General features: G+C 43.9%; 1 long non-coding RNA gene across 1 annotated transcript; it reads left to right on the top strand.

The window, feature by feature from the left end:
- The first annotated feature begins 305 nt into the window (after positions 1 to 305).
- LOC142244383 (uncharacterized) lies at positions 306 to 15,045 on the top strand. The gene is made up of 3 exons (XR_012724535.1): positions 306 to 375; positions 3,137 to 3,180; positions 14,899 to 15,045. It is a non-coding gene; the product is annotated as an uncharacterized LOC142244383 (long non-coding RNA).
- The last annotated feature ends 3,373 nt before the right edge of the window (positions 15,046 to 18,418 follow it).

Here is an 18,418-nt window from a genome sequence, read left to right as displayed (position 1 = left end):
TTTTAGTGGGTGTGGTTACATTAGTAATAAAAGACATAAAATCGGTGGTTTGGGATATATACAGTATGCACATAGCCCACACCGTAGCATACCACACCTAAAACATTCTTTCAGTTATGGCCAATTCATTCTAAAGCATGAATTATAGCCTGAGTTTTCTGAAACGCTCTGGCATTTCTGCGCTATTACTTTGGTTATCATGATACTGTGATGTCAGTATTATAATTTTCTCTGTGCAGATACTTTACTGCTCATTATCTCGGTATTGTGACACAATTGAATTTATTATACCTGAACTGTGACATCACTGATTATGGACAGATCTTTGAATATGTGCTCTGACGTCACTATGTACCTACACAACTCGTATGTAAGGTATTTGAGTTACAGTTGAAAATGAGATTTGGTGTCTCTGATGACCAGACTGTTTATTTGCTGCATAAGTGGAGATCAGTTGTTTAAACTGTTAAATTGAGGGGCCCAGTTATAGATTTGGCATTTGTGTCTAGGAATCTAGGGCTATACAGTGGGTACAGAAAGTTTTCAGACCCCTTTAAATTTCCCACTGTTTGTTTTATTGCAGTCATTTGGTAAATTCAAAAAAGTTATTTTTTTTTCTCATTAATGTACACTCTGCACCCCATCTTGACAGAAAAAAACAGAAATATAGAAATTTTTGCAAATTTATTAAACAAGAAAAACTGAAATATCACATGGTCATAAGTATTCAGACCCTTTGCTCACACACTAATGCTTAAGTCACATGCTGTTAATTTCCTTGTGATCTTCCTTGAGATGGTTCTACTCCTTCATTGGAGACTAGCTGTGTTTAATTAAACTGATAGGACTTAATTTGGAAAGGCACATACCTGTCTATATAAGACCTCACAGTGCATGTCAGACCAAATGAGAATCATGAGGTCAAAGGAACTGTCCAAGGAGCTCAGAGACAGAATTGTGGCGAGGCACAGATCTGGCCAAGGTTACACAAGAATTTCTGTAGTACTCAAGGTTCCTAAGAGCACAGTGGCCTCCATAATCCTTAAATAGAAGAAGTTTGGGACCACCAGAACTCTGCCTAGACCTGGCCGTCCAGCCAAACTGAGCAATTGTGGGAGAAAAGCCTTGATGAGATAGGTAAAGAAGAACTCCAAGATCACTGTGGCTGAGCTCCAGAGATGCAGCAGAGAGATGGGAGAAAGTTCCACAAAGTCAACTATCACTGCAGCCCTCCACCAGTCAGGCCTTTATGGCAGAGTGGCCCGACGGAAGCCTCTCCTCAGTGCAAGTCATATGAAAGCCCGCAAAGAGTTTGCAAAAAACACATGAAGGACTCCCAGACTATCAGAAATAAGATTCTCTGGTCTGATGAGACGAAGAGAAAACTTTTTGGTGATAATTTTAAGCGGTATGTGTGGAGAAAACCAGGCACTGCTCATCACCTGCCCAATACAATCCCAACAGTGAAACATGGTGGTGGCATTATGCTATGGGGGTGTTTTTCAGCTGCAGGGACAGGATGACTGGTTGTGTGGCGCCCCTGAGTACATCAGGGTGCCACAGGCTACTGCAATCCTTTCCCAGGGTGCAGGGCCTACCCCCCATGGTTCCAGGTTCCAGGTGGTCCGGGACGAGAGGAGTCGGGGACCGATGGCAGTGACATTGGAAGAGGGTGCGACTGACATAGTCTAGGAGGACTGTCGGCATCAGCAAGCCCAAAAGAAACTGACCGGTACCGAGCACGACGAGGTACAGGACCCTAGGTCAGGAGCCGATTCAACGTCCTGGCAATTAACCGGCAGAGGAAGGTGACCTTCAGGGACCTTCCGACAGAGCTCAGAGATTGGGGGCATCAGCACAAAGTGGGGGACAGGGTTTTCCAGCCGAAAAGCAGCCCACTGAAGTCCCAAGTGCCAGCCCTCAAGAGCACAGTTACACGACACATAGTGAGTGGGGCCCTAACAGCTTCAAGCCACAGGGCTACAAACAGACAACTAAATTGTACATGGAGGTAGGCTCTGGACTACCAAAAGACAGCGATGGGAGCGGATACCTGGATGGGCTCCCCGCAGTGACTGTGAAACACAGAGACTTTGGTTTACCTGCAGTGTGTGTGTCTACTTTATAAACCTCATCCAGCACCACGACTACCGCAGTGAGTACCCTGATCCTCTGCACCCTGCTCTCCCAAACAACCACCAACACCCCTGAGCCCGGGGCCTTCCCTACTTGTGGAGGGACTAACATCTGGCTGCTTAACTCCATCTGCCACGGTACTCCTTACAGCAGCGGCGGTACTCCCATTACCGCAACCCACGATACAGTTGCAACTGAAGGAAAGATGAATGCGGCCAAGTACAGAGATATCCTGGAAGAAAACCTCTTCCAGAGTGCTCTGGACTCAGACTTGGCCGAAGGTTCACCATCCAACAAGACAATGATCCTAAGCACACAGCTAAAATAACAAAGGAGTGGCTTCAGAACAACTCTGTAACTATTCTTGACTAACCCAGCAAGAGCCCTGACCTTAACCCAATTGAGCACTTCTGGAGAGACCTCAAAACGGCCATCCACCAACGTTCGCCATCCAACCGGATGGAACTGGAGAGGATCTGTAAGGTAGAATGGCAGAGGATTCCCAAATCCAGGTGTGAAAAACTTGTTGCATCATTCCCAAGAAGACTCATGGCTGTATTAGCTCAAAAGGGTACTTCTACTCAATACTGAGCAAAGGGTCTGAACACTTATGACCATGTGATATTTCAGTTTTTCTTGTTTAATAAATTTTCAAAAATGTCTCTATTTCTGTTTTTTTCTGTCAAGATGGAGTGTAGAGTGTACACTAATGAGACAAAAATGAATTTTCCAAATGGCTGCAATGAAACAAAGAGTGACAAATTTGAAGAGGTCTGAATACTTTCCGTACCCACTGCACCACTGTTAACAAATTATTTAATATATTTTATCTGTTTTATATTTTTAAGGGGACCTTCTTTTTACTTGGCTTTTGGGTTATTCAGATTGTCTTCGTTATTACTGCATATTATTTTCCATTCCTTTCCCCTACAATGAAAAACGAAAATGTGTGACCATTAGCTCATGCTGCTATTGACATGTAAATGTGGCCATTTTTCAGACCCTTCTATGTCTACACAATTTCAGGGCTTGAGTATCCATATGGTAAGTAATTAGACATAACATCTGATGCTAATAGCTCTTACTACTCTAAGCAGTCTCAGGCTATGTCCGCACTTTGCGTCGAAGTAGTTGCAGTTTTAAACGCATCCTCTGGCAGAAATGGTCTTTGTCTAATTTGGTTTTGACCACAAAAACGCTATAAATAGGCTTGCATTTTTACCACATTTTTACCGCGATTTAGATGCTTTTTTACTGCTTAAAATCAGATGCGTTTTGACTAAAAATACAATGCTAAATAAAGTTTAAACATACAAACACTTTAAAAAAAAAAGGAAAAAAATGATAACAAATATCAAGATTAATATCAAACAAAAAATGGCTTATTTTATTAAAATGTTAACTTTGTGATAATAATTATGCATAAAATTAAATTTATTTATTGATTTTCATAAAATTAATTGTTGGACTATGTGTGTGTGTAAAGGGACATATCATGCCATTAATATTTTGTCAAAAACGCATTAATTGGTCCAAAAAAGTATGTTTTCTGCATCAAAAAAGCATGTTAAGCGCTAGAATTTTGAAGTTGATTGCGTTTTGCAACTTCTCATTGACTTCAATGTTAGCAAAATGCTGCCAAAATGGCAAAAACAATTGACATTCTGATTCTTTAAACGCTGAGTTTTTGCCAAAATTTCTGCAACTAAAACGCTGCGTTTTTAACAGAATTGTGCGCACAAGAAATAACTATATCCAATAGACTTTTCTTGAAAATCAAAACGCATGCCTTTTGGCATTAAAACGCTGCAGTTCAAAACGCTGCGGAAACGCAGGTAAAAACGCTAAGTGCGCTCATAGCCTTAGGCCTCAGCTCCACTTGTGCTTTGTTTCTGAGTGTCATGCGACTGTGATTCGATCTTACGATTGCATCACAGGTGCAGAGAAGAAGGAGAGAGCACTTTCTCCCTCTTTTCCGCTGCCCAGCTCTGCGTACATCACCCTGCACTCTGATGGACATCCGAGTGCAGTGCAATGTATCACACACTATCATAGACTTGTATGGATGCGTGTGAGCCGAGACTCGCTGCCTAACACAACATACTGCGATTCTTTTCTCATGCAGACAGAAAAGATTTGCAGATGGTCACAGCCTCGCAGTTTTACACTGTTTAATTGGATTGTATTTGTCCGTGTAAAACACAAGGGAAACTGAGGCCTTAGGCCCCTTCACTCGTCTGTATGAAAACCAATACGAGTGGCACAGTTAATGACCATCCATGTTAATTTATATCACCCAACTCTGTGTACATTTTTAAAAAGGCTGCAGCCAGTGGCATAGCTACTGCTTTTGCCGCCCGGGGCGGTCGTCAATTTTGCCGCCCCCCTCCGTTGGCCGTCGATAATCCAGAAACCTTCAGAAATCCAAAAAGCCATTAAAATATTTATTTTTCATGGAATTTCAATCAAAGATCTAATTGTAGGCTCCTGCTATTAGTCCTTTCACCTTTTTACACACATGTAGGCCTATTATACACACACACAGCTCTGCTGCATACATACAGACACACACACAGCTCTGCTGCATACATAGAGACACACACAGCTCTGCTGCATACATACAGACACACACAGCTCTGCTGCATACATACAGACAGATACACACACAGCTCTGTTGCATACATAGAGACACACACACACACACAGCTCTGCTGCATACATACAGACACACACACAGCTTTGCTGCATACATACAGACACACAGCTCTGCTGCATACATACAGACACACACAGCTCTGCTGCATACATAGAGACACACACACAGCTCTGCTGCATACAGACACACACACAGCTCTGCTGCATACAGACACACACACAGCTCTGCTGCATACATAGACACACACAGCTCTGCTGCATACATACAGACAGATACACACACAGCTCTGCTGCATACATACAGACACACACACAGCTCTGCTGCATGCATACAGACACACACAGCTCTGCTACATACATACAGACACACACAGCTCTACTGCATACATACATACAGACACACAGCTCTGCTACATACATACAGACACACACAGCTCTGCTGCATACATACAGACACACACAGCTCTACTGCATACATACAGACACACAGCTCTACTGCATACAAACAGACACACAGCTCTGCTGCATACATACAGAAACACATACAGCTCTACTGCATACATACAGATACACACAGCTCTGCTGCATACATACAGACACACAACTCTGCAGCATACAAACAGACACACACAACTCTGAGCTGCTGCATACATACACACAGCTCTACTGCATACATACAGACACACACACAGCTCTGCTACATACATACAGACACACACAGCTCTGCTACATACATACAGACACACACAGCTCTTCTGCATACATACAGACACACAGCTCTGCTGCATACAAACAGACACACACAGATCTGCTACATACATACAGACGCACACAGCTCTACTGCATACATACATATACAGCTCTGCTGCATACATACATACACACAGCTCTGCTGCATACATACAGACACACACAACTCTGCTGCATACATACAGACACACAACTCTACAGCATACATACAGACACACACAACTCTGCAGCTGCTGCACACATACATAAAGACACACAACTCTGCAGCTGCTGCATACATACATACATACACACACAACTCCGCTGCATACATACATACAGACACACACAGCTCTACTGCATACATACATACATACATACACTCTGCTGCACATATAGACACATAGACATATAGACTCGGCTCCTGGGGGCCCGCACACGCGGCTCCGGGGGGGGGGGTGGAGAAGCCCATGCAGCTCACTGGGGCCCATAAACCGGGTGACTGGGAGGGAGTATACAGGTCGAGGGTGGGAGGGGGGTAGCACTTACCGCTCGGTCACGGAGGAGAGGGGGCCCAAACAGCGCCGGTGGTCGCTGGCTGGCACTGCGCCTCCTTCATCTGTGGGACTGAGCAGGCCGCATGGTAGCTCCGCCCACAGATGAAGCTCAAACCAGGAGGACGCTGTGGTCTGCGCGCCTTAAAGGGACGGCAGACACAGTTTCCTGCCCAGGACTGCGGTCCCCGGAACTCGGCCCGGGGGCAGCAGAACTGAAGGCGAGTGGCCAAAATTCCACCCCCCCTGACACGTGCCACCCAGGGCGGACCGCTCCCTCTTTGCTACACCACTGGCTGCAGCCAATAACAGAGTTGACGACACGAGCCGCTTCAATTGAAGTTGTGGCTTAAGGGTATGTGCTCATGAGCAGCCCATGCTGCATCCTGGATGCATCGGGTCCTGACTTGCCGGGTCGCGAGTCTCCTCCGCAGGAGAACGCAGGAAACTGCAGCTGCTCGTGTCCACAATCAGGGCTTGGGGCGCTGTGGTCTCTCTCTTCTGTTCTCCCTGTGGAGAATGCTGGCGACTTCGTAGCAAAGAATTGACATGTCTGTGGCTCAGAAAGCTGCACCGCAGGTCAGTTTTCATTGCACTCCGCAGACGCACAGCGGGCATGGGATTTCTAGAAATCCCATCCATTGTGCTTGTACTGTACAACGCAGCATTTTGGACGCAGCAAAAACACGCTGCATTCAAAACGCTGCAAACACTGATTGTGGGCACGCACCCTAAAAAGCACGTCATAGCATTTATTTTGTCCAATAAAAAGACACTATGACAGAAACCAGACAAATCACATTATAGTCAATAGGGCTCATATGGCGTGACTGGTACAGTTGAGGTGTCCTGCACTTCCTAAAATGAAAGAGAAATACAGAAATAACAATGAAAATGAAACACAGCCATAGATAAAAAATTGTATTCACTACATAAATGTGAGACAGTGTAGCATGGTAAGTTCTGCTGTTTACATAACTCCCATTCACTTACACGGGAGCGTGGCGAAAACAAGACAGCTTAGCAGCAGTTTGCCGTTTCCGTAGCCCGACCTCCTGTCACTGACATTTTGATGCTGTTATTCCCATCTCAGACATGAATGACAGATATGGAAATTATCATTTAATGATTTAAATATATTTGAAAACTTTTTTGTGCCATATAAAAAACTGCATATAATTTCTGCATGTGTATATTTACACAACTATGCCCAAATGTCCTGTGAATATATTCAAGAACTAAGGCCTGAGGCGAGTAAAGGATACTATCCAGTGTGTAAACCACTACGAGTTGTTATTAGCAGAATTCCTGTACACTGTTGTCCCCTGGAGCTTTGGACATTATATCTCCAAGCAAATTTATGATCAGATTTGTACATAGGATTGTCTGCTGCTTAAGTTTTATGGCATACAAGTTAAGGCTGCTTTACACCCTGTGAGATCCCGCCCCCGTCGTTTGTGCATCACGGGCAAATTGCTGCCCGTGGCGCACAATATCGCTAGGCCCCGTCACACATACTTACCTACCTAGCGACGTCACTGTGGCCGGCGAACCTCTTTTTTTAAGGCTAGTTTCACACTTGCGTTGAACGGCATCCGTTGCATTGCATTGTGTGACGGATGTAACGGATGCAATGCATATAATGGCACAACGGATGCAACGGATCATACAAAACAACGGAAAGCTTTTTTTTTTTTATTTTCTTTTTTACAGTTTTATCGGCAGCAGACTACTGTGAACGATCAGCTGATCACCCGGCTGCCGGGCGCTCAGCTGAGCGCCCTCAATAGCTGGCTGCCGGGCGCTCAGCTGATCGCTCTCAAAAGCCGGCTGCAGGGCGCTCAGCTGAACGTTCAGCCACCGAGAGACAAAATAAAGTTTCTGTGATTAAATGAAAAAAAAAATTAGCATGCGCAGTGAAAAATCAAGGATTCCGCCGCTCAAAAAACATTACATGCTGCATTCCTTCTGCCCGGCGGAAGCAACGCAGCGTCGGCCAGCGGAAGCAACGCAGGTACTTTTGGCACAATCCGTGATCCATACAAGTCTATGGGAAACAGCGGAATCCGTTAACGGATTCCGCTGTTTTCCAAAAGGGCGGATTGCGCCAGAAGGAAATTAACGCAAGTGTGAAAGTACCCTATGGGGGCGGTTCGTGCGGCGTCACAGCGATGTCAATCAGCGGGACACCAATAGAAATGGAGGGGCGGAGAGCAGCCGCATTCACGTCACTCCCACCTCGTTGCCGGAGGACGCAGGAACGCTGTTATTCGTCGTTCCCTGGGTGTCACATGTAGCGATGTGTGCTGCCTCAGCAACAACGAACAACCTGTGTCCAAAATGAGCAATGATATTTGGGAAATGAACGACATGTCAACGATCAACAATTTGTTGAGTATTTTGGATCGTTAGTGGTCACTCGTATGTGTCACACGCAACGACATGTCCCAGTGATATCTCGTTAGCGATGTCGTTGTGTGAAAAGCGGCCTTTAGAAAGGTGATTAGCTGTTTAGATAAACCCACTATGTCCATTCTATGGACAGTGCATCATTGTAGATAGAAAAAGCAGCATTATAGAACAAAAAAAAACACAACTCCACAGCAAGGGTGAAATTACTTGCAGAATTTTATGCCAGAGAAAATCAATTCAATTTATCTAAATTGTGTTACTTGAGATGAATGAAGAAATCTGCAGGGTGTAAATTTACTATTAGGCTATGTGACCATGATGAGAATTTGGTGCAGAAATATTTTGCACCAAATGTGCATCTTCTGGCAGATAAACAAACCAAAAACGTGGTGCATTTTCCTAATGAAGTCTATAGGAGGCAGGGCTGAAAAGCACAGGGAAAACGCACCAAGAATTGAGATGCTGTAGATTACGGTATTTTCTGCACAAAATCTGCAAGGAAAAAATAAGCAGCAAGTGTACAACACTTCAAAATTCTCATTATCTTTGCTGGCATAAGGATAGTCATGTAGATTTGAGATAAATCTGCATCAAGAAACGCATTAAAAACACAGTATGTGCACATGGCCTAAGAGTTAATACACATGGGCCCCTATTCATCAAAGCTTGTATGCCAGAATCATACTGTGCCGGCTGCACATAACAGCCACCACAATTTGCTTTTCCACATGTGAGGAGAGAGTCACGTAAAATATATGCCTCATCCATGATGAAAAATTTAAAGGGGTTGTCCACACCTCCATTTTATAAACAGACCCATTGTAGTTTAAAAATAAATTAAGAAAAATGCACTCACCTACTGATACACTCACCTTCCTGGGTCCCTCATCGGCTCCTCACTTCCTCTTCCCTTGAGGAGGGTGTGTAGCGCCCCTGAGGCTCTGGTCGCTACAGGGTACTGCAACTCAATTAAGGAGCAGTATCTGTCTGGGGTAAGTAACAGGTGGTTTGCCGGTGCTCAAACCAATACACATTTCACATGCAGTTAGGTGCCTTCCCCACAGGGGGAGTGAAGTGGGGTGGACAGGAAGAGTTAGCCATTTAGTAGTATGGGACTTCCCAGTCACCAGGAAAACCACTGGGGGGCGGGTGCCACATGGGGTATAAGAGGAGGTAGCCATGACACATAGTGAGCTTGGCTGGAAGGAAGTCCCCTGAGACCAGACTGGGTGCAGGAGAGCACCAGTGCTGGTGGGACGACCCACAGCTTATCTTGCCATTGTGGAGCTTGGGGCTTGTGAGCTGGAGCTCAGCCCAAGTTCCTTCTGATGAACGCTGGACAGCGAGGACAAACAGGACATTTACACTGACAACGTTAACCACCTGGATCTTGCACTGGATAACCAGCGACTTACCAGCAGTGAACCAGTATGCTCTTGGGCAATCTCCTAACCAGTGAGTAAAACACCTGACTGGAGCTCTTGCCTCGTCCTCATTATTTACCGGCGATGCCGTCCCGCACTCCGGAGGGCCCAACATCTAGTCTGCCACTAACATCAACCCCAGCGGTGAGAAACTGTGCAGCGGCGGTTCCATCTCCGTAACCGCAACCCGCAAGTGGCGTCACGATACAAACTTTATTAACAGTCCCCTGTACATAACCCCCTTCAACTGACCCTCAGGGTCACGGAACCAGGCACCGGCACGCCCAGTGAACTGTCCCCGTACATATACGGTCCAGGACTGAGTACCCCATACCACTGGGGCGTATAGGTGCATCACTTCTGTGGACAAAAAATGGCAAGAAGGATTACCCATCCGTCACTCCAGTGACTACTGATTAGCTGCAGCAATGATGCACCAGCTAAGCTGAAAGAATAAGTGCAGTGGAGAGACAGCACCTCTATATTGTCCTTTTTTTATCACATCTTCTGAATTCCTATCCACCTGGCGAGTGACAATGAGTGCAGCAGTCTACCCTTACCAGAGTTGTGCCTGTGTTTGCTTTCTCGGGTGAGCCTGGCCATCAATTCGTTCACTTTGTTCAGTGCCTCTGCTCTTTTTCTTCCTAATGAGGCAGAAGGAGACACTTTGGGCTCCGTTTGGCATCTGTTTCGCTGGTGTTCATCTTTCTAGGCATGCATAGAGCTGTGGTCATCCACATTTGTGCGCTAAAAAGACGTCTAAAATGATGGGACATTGCCGGGACGGAACAGAGCCTAAACGGAGTCCAAAGTGTCTCCATCTGCCTCATTAGAGTGAGTGGTTCCAATGAGGGTTTTGTCTAAATCGCGTTTTTTGGGATTTACATGGAAACTCCAACATAAGTGCTCAATGGACAGCGCAGGATAAATATCAACCAAGCCTTATTCAGATTTTTTGGCGGCAGAATGAAGAAATAGACTGCAGTACAAGCATAGGGTTGTTTTATTATTATTTTTGCATGGTTCACCCTGTGGTATTATTGATAAGATGGATTTATTCTGTGGGTCAGTGCGATTACAGTGATACCAGATTTATGTTATTTTATTTATGTTCTACTTCTATCACACAGTACAGTAAAAATGCTTTTTTTTTATCATAAATAGTTTTTCTGTCTCAAACTCTGAGAGCTGTAAGTTTTTTATTTTTTTGGTGAAGGGGGCTGTATGGGGGCTTATTTTTTGAGAGACGAGTTGGATATTTATTTGGTACCATTTTGGGGAGCATATCATTTTTTTGATCACTTTTTAGGGCTCATTCACATAGCCATTCCGTTTGTCCTGGTCAGTTCCTGTTTTTTTGCAGACCCACGGACAGGACCATCTTTTCAATGTCTTTTGTGTAGGATCGGTTGCACATGGAAGAACTTCCGTATGCATCCGATCCTACAAAAAAACACATCGGATGCCGTATGTCCGTTCCGTTATTATGGAACATGTCCTATTCTGTTCCGTAATAACGGAACGTGACTCAATACAAGTCAATGGGCCCTCAAAATCCCTGGAAGCCATATGGAAGCACTTCCGTGTGACCTCCGTCGGGTGCCCATGCAGTCTGTGTCCCGCTCCAGCCCTGCGGCTGCCTGCACTGCAGTATCAGCAGCTTCTCACACTGCAGCACGGGCAGCAGTGGGGATGACGAGCACTGCTGTCAGGAGGTTAGATGAGATCATTACCTGCTGTGATGATCTCCTGCTCTCCTGAAGTCAACACTGTCACTGCCTTCTATGTCCACAGCATTCTCACATCAAGTCTCGCAGGCGGCCCAAGACTGTCACTAGCAGTGACGTAACGGGCTCCCGCGATTGTTTGCTGAGAACGCGGCAGGCATAGAAGTCAGTGACAGCGCTGACGTCAGGAGTGCAGGAGATCGTCACAGCAGGAAATGATCTCATCTAACCTCCTGACAGCAGCACTCGTCATCCCCTGCAGTAACCTGGGCTGACCTATTGATGTTAGCTCAGGTCTCTGCACTGCTCTCCCAGCCAATGGGGAACATTCTGTTCTTCATTGACTGGGACAGTGACTATGGTATGGATCGTCATGGGACCCCCTTATTGTATTACGCCGGACCCGGATTTCATTGTACTTTTCAATAAATTGGCGAAAGAGGGAATGTTTTGCGGAGTGTTTTTTCAAATAAAACTTTTTTTGTTGTCAATTTTTTTTTATTACTGACTGGGTTGGTGATGTCGGGTATCTGATAGACGCGTGACATCACTAACCCCAGGGCCTGATGCCAGGTGACATTACACATCTGGCACCAACCCCATATATTACCCCGTTTGCCACCGCACCAGGGCAACGGGATGAGTTGGGGCAAAACGCCAGGATTGGCACATCTAATGGATGCGCCACTTCTGGGGCAGCTGTAGCCTGCTATTTTTAGGCTGGGGAGTGTCCAATAACGGCGGACCTCTCTAGTCTGAGAATACCAGACCACAGCTGTCTGCTTTACATTGGCTGGTGATCCAATTTGGACCCCGTGTTTTTTGTTTTAAATTATTTATTTAATTAAAATAACAGCGTGGGGTGCCCTCTGTTTTGGATTACCAGCCATGGTGAAGCTGTCAGCTGTGGTTTGCAGGCTGCAGCCATTTGCTTTACCCTAGCTGTCTACAAAAGATATGGGGTCATGTGAATGTAGCCTTCTGGGGCAGCTGTAGCCTGCTATTTTTAGGCTGGGGAGTGTCCAATAACGGCGGACCTCTCTAGTCTGAGAATACCAGACCACAGCTGTCTGCTTTACATTGGCTGGTGATCCAATTTGGACCCCGTGTTTTTTGTTTAAATTATTTATTTAATTAAAATAACAGCGTGGGGTGCCCTCTGTTTTGGATTACCAGCCATGGTGAAGCTGCCAGCTGTGGTTTGCAGGCTGCAGCCGTTTGCTTTACCCTAGCTGTCTACAAAAGATAGGGGGTCATGTGAATGTAGCCTTATTCAGATTTTTCAGATGAAGAATAAATAAAACCCACAATTCCCTTATTTTTTTTATTTTTTTTTGCACAGTTCATTGTGCGGTAAAAGTAATAAGACAAATTTATTCTTCAGATCACTAAGGTTACAGTCATACCATATGTATATCAGTTTTTTATGCTTTGCTACTTTTACACTTAAATCTATATCATACAAAAATAATTTGTTTTTGCATCGCCATATTTAGAGAGCTGTAACTTTTTTATTTTTTTTCTGAATTAGCTATTTTTGGAGGTTTTTTTTGAGGAACGGCTTGGTGTTTTCATTTCTATTATTCTTTTTTACATATGACTTTTTGATCACTTTTTATTCACTTTCTTGTGTGTCAGTATAATGAAAAACTTCCATTTTTGGTGTTTTTAAATGTATTCACCATACAGAATAAGTAACGTGACATTTTTATAGATCAGGTCGTTCCAGACGCAGTGATACCAATTATGTGTTAGGTTATTTCTTTGCTTGCTCTTTTGTTTGAATACAAAAGCTGTGTTTTTAGTGGCTAAACAGGATGTTTTGATTTGTGTGCCTTTTTTTGTTTGTTTTTTTTAAACTTTTTTACACATTTTATTTAACTTTTTTATATTTTCACTTAGTCCCAATTTTTTTGTGTGTTTGCTGTCATGGATAGAGTTCACAGTTTAACCCCTTCACCCCCGTTTTTCGTTTTTATTTTTTGCTCTCCTTCTTCTGAGATCCGTAACTATTTTATTTTTACATCAATCTTGCCATATGAGAACTTGTGTTTGAGGGACGAGTTGTACTTTTAAATGAAATCATGAGTTTTACCATATACTGTCACAAAAAAATTCCAAGTGCGGAAAAATTGAAAAAAAAAGTGTGAACTACTGTTTTGGGGGTATTTTATTCACCGTGTTCACTATTTGGTAAAACTGATGAATCGGTGTGATGCATCAGGTCAGTGTGAGTTCGTAGACACCAAATATGTATAGTTTACTTTTATCTAAGGTGTTAAAAAAAATCAGAAGTTTGTCCAAAAAAGTGGCGCACTTAAGCGTTCTCATTTTTCAGGATATGGGGTCAGTGACGGGTTATTTTTTGCGTCTCGAGCTGATGTTTTCAAGGGTACCATTTTTATGCAGATGCTACATTTTGATCGCCTGTTATTGCATTTTGCGCAAAATATGCAACAACCAAAAAACGTAATTTTGGTGTTTGGAATTTTTTTGCTGCTACACCGTTTACCGATCAGAATAATTGATTTCATATTTTCATAGATCTGGAATTTCTGAACGCGGCGATACCAAATTTATGTATATTTTTTCATTTTTTAACCCTTTAATTTTCAATGGGGCAAATAGAGGGTGATTTGAACTTTTAGTTATTTTAATTTTTTTAAAATTTTTAAAAACTTTTTATTTACTTGTTTTATTTATTTTACTAGTTTCCCAGAGCACTATAAGGATCAGCAGTCTGATCCCTCATTCATTTCTCCTGATTAGAGCAGCATCGTTCTGATCAGGAGAAATGCTGCGTTCTTGTTACAGCCAGCGCTCTGGGCTCCCCGTGGTCGCGTCACAAGGCCTCCGAAGGCCCATTCCCCACTGTGGCGCTTTAAATAACACTGTCACATTTTGACAGCGCGATTGAAGGAGTTAACAGGCGCGGGTGGATCACGGATCCACCTGCGCCTGTGAGGTACCCATGTCTGCTGTTCAAATCAGCTGATATGTGCGGGCATCACCACCAGCTCACTGTAGCAGCTGGTGGTGATCACCCCTTCATGATTTAGGAAGTACCGTTACGTCCTAGCTCATGAAGGGGTTAAAATGCATCTAAAATCAGAGAAAAAACATCAATGTACTGTACTTGGAGAAGAATGATAGACATAGAATAAATATTAAAAATTATCTTTTGGATAGCTGGCAGCAAATTACATGTTGAATTAAAAAAAAATATATAAAAATATAATTATTTGTGTGATCACTTCAAAGGTCTGAATGGGAAACAAACCCAGACAGTTACAGACGATGGAAGCAAGTGTGGAACAATATGAGATGATTCACCAGGGAGAATGTGAAAGAAGAAAATAAGAAATATCATAGACATAATGGAGAACTTTTCGTTAATTCACATAAGTAAGAAGATGAAATGCATATAGAAATGTGAAAAAACTATTAAAATAATAAAACATATTTGTTTGAAAATTGTACATTATTATGAAATATTAAAAAGGGAAATGTGTGGTTAAATCAGAGCCCTAATGTATTCAGATGGTGTTTGGTGCTTGTGAGATTCAATGGAGCATAAACCCCTCTACAATATACAGTACTATATTGTGCTGGGGGGAAATTATCAAGTTTATTAAAAATAATAAATGAGGGATATAAAGGATATAAAATCAGAATGGGACATGTAAATGTATAATACATTAAAGCGATGACTGCATTGGCATGCTGTAGGATTGAAAGGACTTGCAGGCGAGCAGACTCTATGTGCGCCTGCGCTGGAAGGTTATGCTAATGGACTACCATGGGAAAAAGGAGAGCAGCGCATGCTCCCTGAGGTTATTTGAGTACAACACTGTGGAGAAAAAAAGATTACTGCGCTTGTGCAAAGACCCAGTGCTTAGCTATGGAGAAAATCAATGGATATATAGAAGTAACCAATAGGTTTATCAAGGTGGAATGATATTAGAACAAAAAGATATTAGAGGGAGAAAAACCATGAAGAAAAAATGTGACGAATACAAGAGAGAAATAAAAATAATAGATAGGAACCACTGAAGAATGAAGACCGCTAATTGTAGTATAAACAGATATATAAAGGGTACCAACTATGGACTACATTGCAAAAGCATCAATTACCCTGGGTGTCTATATACCTCCTCTGTTTCTGCCTGTATCCCAATGTGATTTTTGGTCCTGTACAAGGAGAAAGCGTAGTCGAATAAAGATCCTGATTCCTAATAATTTGAATTATCTTCAATGGCAGAGCGGCATTTAAGCCTTTATTTGATCTACACTCATCATCTTCCACCGGGTAGCTGCAGCAGCTGATGGTACATGTTTTAATAGTGGTTGTAACGCTCATAACTACTACAGGTGAGCCTTCCTGATCCCTTCAAATCCACTACTCTACTCGGGTAAGACCCTATCTGCGCTTTTTGTCTACCTCAATTTGTTTTTCATAATAATACAGATATACATGCCACTCCCTCAAATTGGACGAATGGGTTGTCATCATAGTGAAAGCTCAGCATGCCCTTGATCTGTTTGGTGGCTGAGCTCTTACTCACAGCTTCCATAGGTCACTATGAGTGGTGTAATCATGACATGCAGCTTACAAAATCCTAACAGTTTGCAAATTAAACACTGATATTATTCAGCTCTTCTTACTTGTTTGAGGGGTCATCATGTGACCATACCTGCCCAGCATTTCCGTACCCATGCTCTGCATCCCCTCTACGTTCCAGCTTGTACCTGCAATCTAGCCTATACCAGCCAGCCTGCTAGCATCAGCCATCCAGCCTGTACCAGCCATCCAGCCAGTTCCAGTTGTCCTGCCAGTACCGTCAGTTGAGTCTGTATCAGCCGTCCCGTCGGTGCCAGCAATTCAGCTTGTATCAACCGACCTGTCTGTATTAGCAGTCCAGTCTGTTCTTGCTATCCTGTTGGATACCCAAAGTCTGTACCTGCATTCTTGACCCCTCTTATCAACTGTTGAAGTACTGAGGACTGCCCTGGAGAAGTACCTGATGGCTACCTGCAGCACAGCTAAACACACCATCAGTGGCTCTAGTGAAAACCAGGTAGACACTTAAGGGGGCTTTACACGGTAGCGATATCGCTAGCAATTTGTAGTGATAGCGAGAGTGTAAGTACCCGCCCTCGTCGTGCATGCGATTGTTTGTGATCGCTGCCGTAGCGAACATTATCGCTACGGCAGCCTCACATGTACTTACCTGGTCGGCGGCATCGCTGTGACTGCCGAACAATCCCTCCTTCAAGGGGGAGGGACGTTCGGCATCACAGCGACGTCACCGCAACGTCACTAAGCGGCCGGCCAATCAAAGCGGAGGGGCGGAGATGAGCGGGACGTAACATCCCGCCCACCTCCTTCCTTCCGCATTATGGCCGGCGGCAGGTAAGGAGACGTTCCTCGCTCCTGCGGTGTCACACATAGCGATGTGTGCTGCCGCATGAGCGATGAACCACCTGGATAAACAACCCTTACCGATTTTTGAGTTTGGGACGACCTCTCCATGGTGAACGATTTTCACCATTTTTGAGGTCGCTTAAGGTCGCTGGTCAGTGTCACACGCTGCGATATCGTTAATGACGCCGGATGTGCGTTAATAACAACTTGACCCCAGCGACCAAACATTAACGATATCGTAGCGTGTAAAGCCCCCTTTAGTCATGCCCTCCAAGGTAAGCCAGGGCCTGTGGCACAGTAGGCCCATACTCACCAAAGTGACACTAAAAATGTTTACATTAGAAGCTGCAGTGCTTGCTGAAAATGTCCTCAGGGCGGGACATCTACATATGCACTCAATATGTAGCATTGCCTTACTGCGATCTTCAGTCATGAAACCACTGTCTGGCCATAGTTGCCATGTAGTATATGATAAAAAAAAAGGCTATACCTTATAGTAAAAACTAGAGACAATCTTTATTTCCAACACTACATCAAAACATAGATACAGGTACCTGTGTATTTAAATGTTTTGCCACCCCATGATGCACCGAGTGCCTGTACTTTGTTTCAACCATCATTCTTTACTGTCAGAGACCCTTTAAAATAGCATTTTCTGAGGTGGCTATATCCACTACCTTTCAGTTATATTTAAAAGGACACCTGCAATCACTTCATAAGAGTCCAGCTATCCCGCATACCAAAGAAAGAACTCTTTGTTAGTCCCGCTCCACATGCTTATTGGCCCTGTGTAGTCCAATGGGTGTCTCCTAAATGTGTTCAGCGCCTCCTCTGTCCCCTCCCCTACATTATCCACACAGTCTGTTAAACTGTTGCACCTGCATAGTAGAGAAGAGACAGTGGGGTTGACATCAACAACATAAATTAAGGCAGGAGGACAGCAAATTTGTGGACAGAGGAGGTGTCAAGCATTGTCCGGAGGCGCCGAATGAACGAGACGGCGCCAATTAACATAAAACGCAGGACAATGTTATAAGGCATTTCCTTAGATAAGTGGGATAGCTGGGCTCTTATGAGGGGGTTGCAGCAATGCTGTTAAAGATGACTGAATGGTGGTGGATATAGTTTATATAGTGACAACCTGGTGTTGGTTCCATCTTATGTGAATTGCCATTCTAGAGTCGGGCTCTGCAGGCTCAGCTGCTGAGCCTGCACTTAATAGAAAAAAAAGAAAAAGTGTAAGGTGTTATAGTTGACACCGCAGTTTCGGTGCCAACATTGATCCTGACATTTTAATCATGTAGATGCTGCAATCAGTAGCAAATGCCACATATTGATTATTGACAGAGTGCAAGA

Source organism: Anomaloglossus baeobatrachus, chromosome 6, assembly GCF_048569485.1.
Source record: "Anomaloglossus baeobatrachus isolate aAnoBae1 chromosome 6, aAnoBae1.hap1, whole genome shotgun sequence".
NCBI lineage: Eukaryota > Metazoa > Chordata > Amphibia > Anura > Aromobatidae > Anomaloglossus > Anomaloglossus baeobatrachus.
The sequence above is the reverse complement of the archived record's forward strand: the minus strand, read 5'-3'. Positions and strand labels throughout refer to the sequence as shown.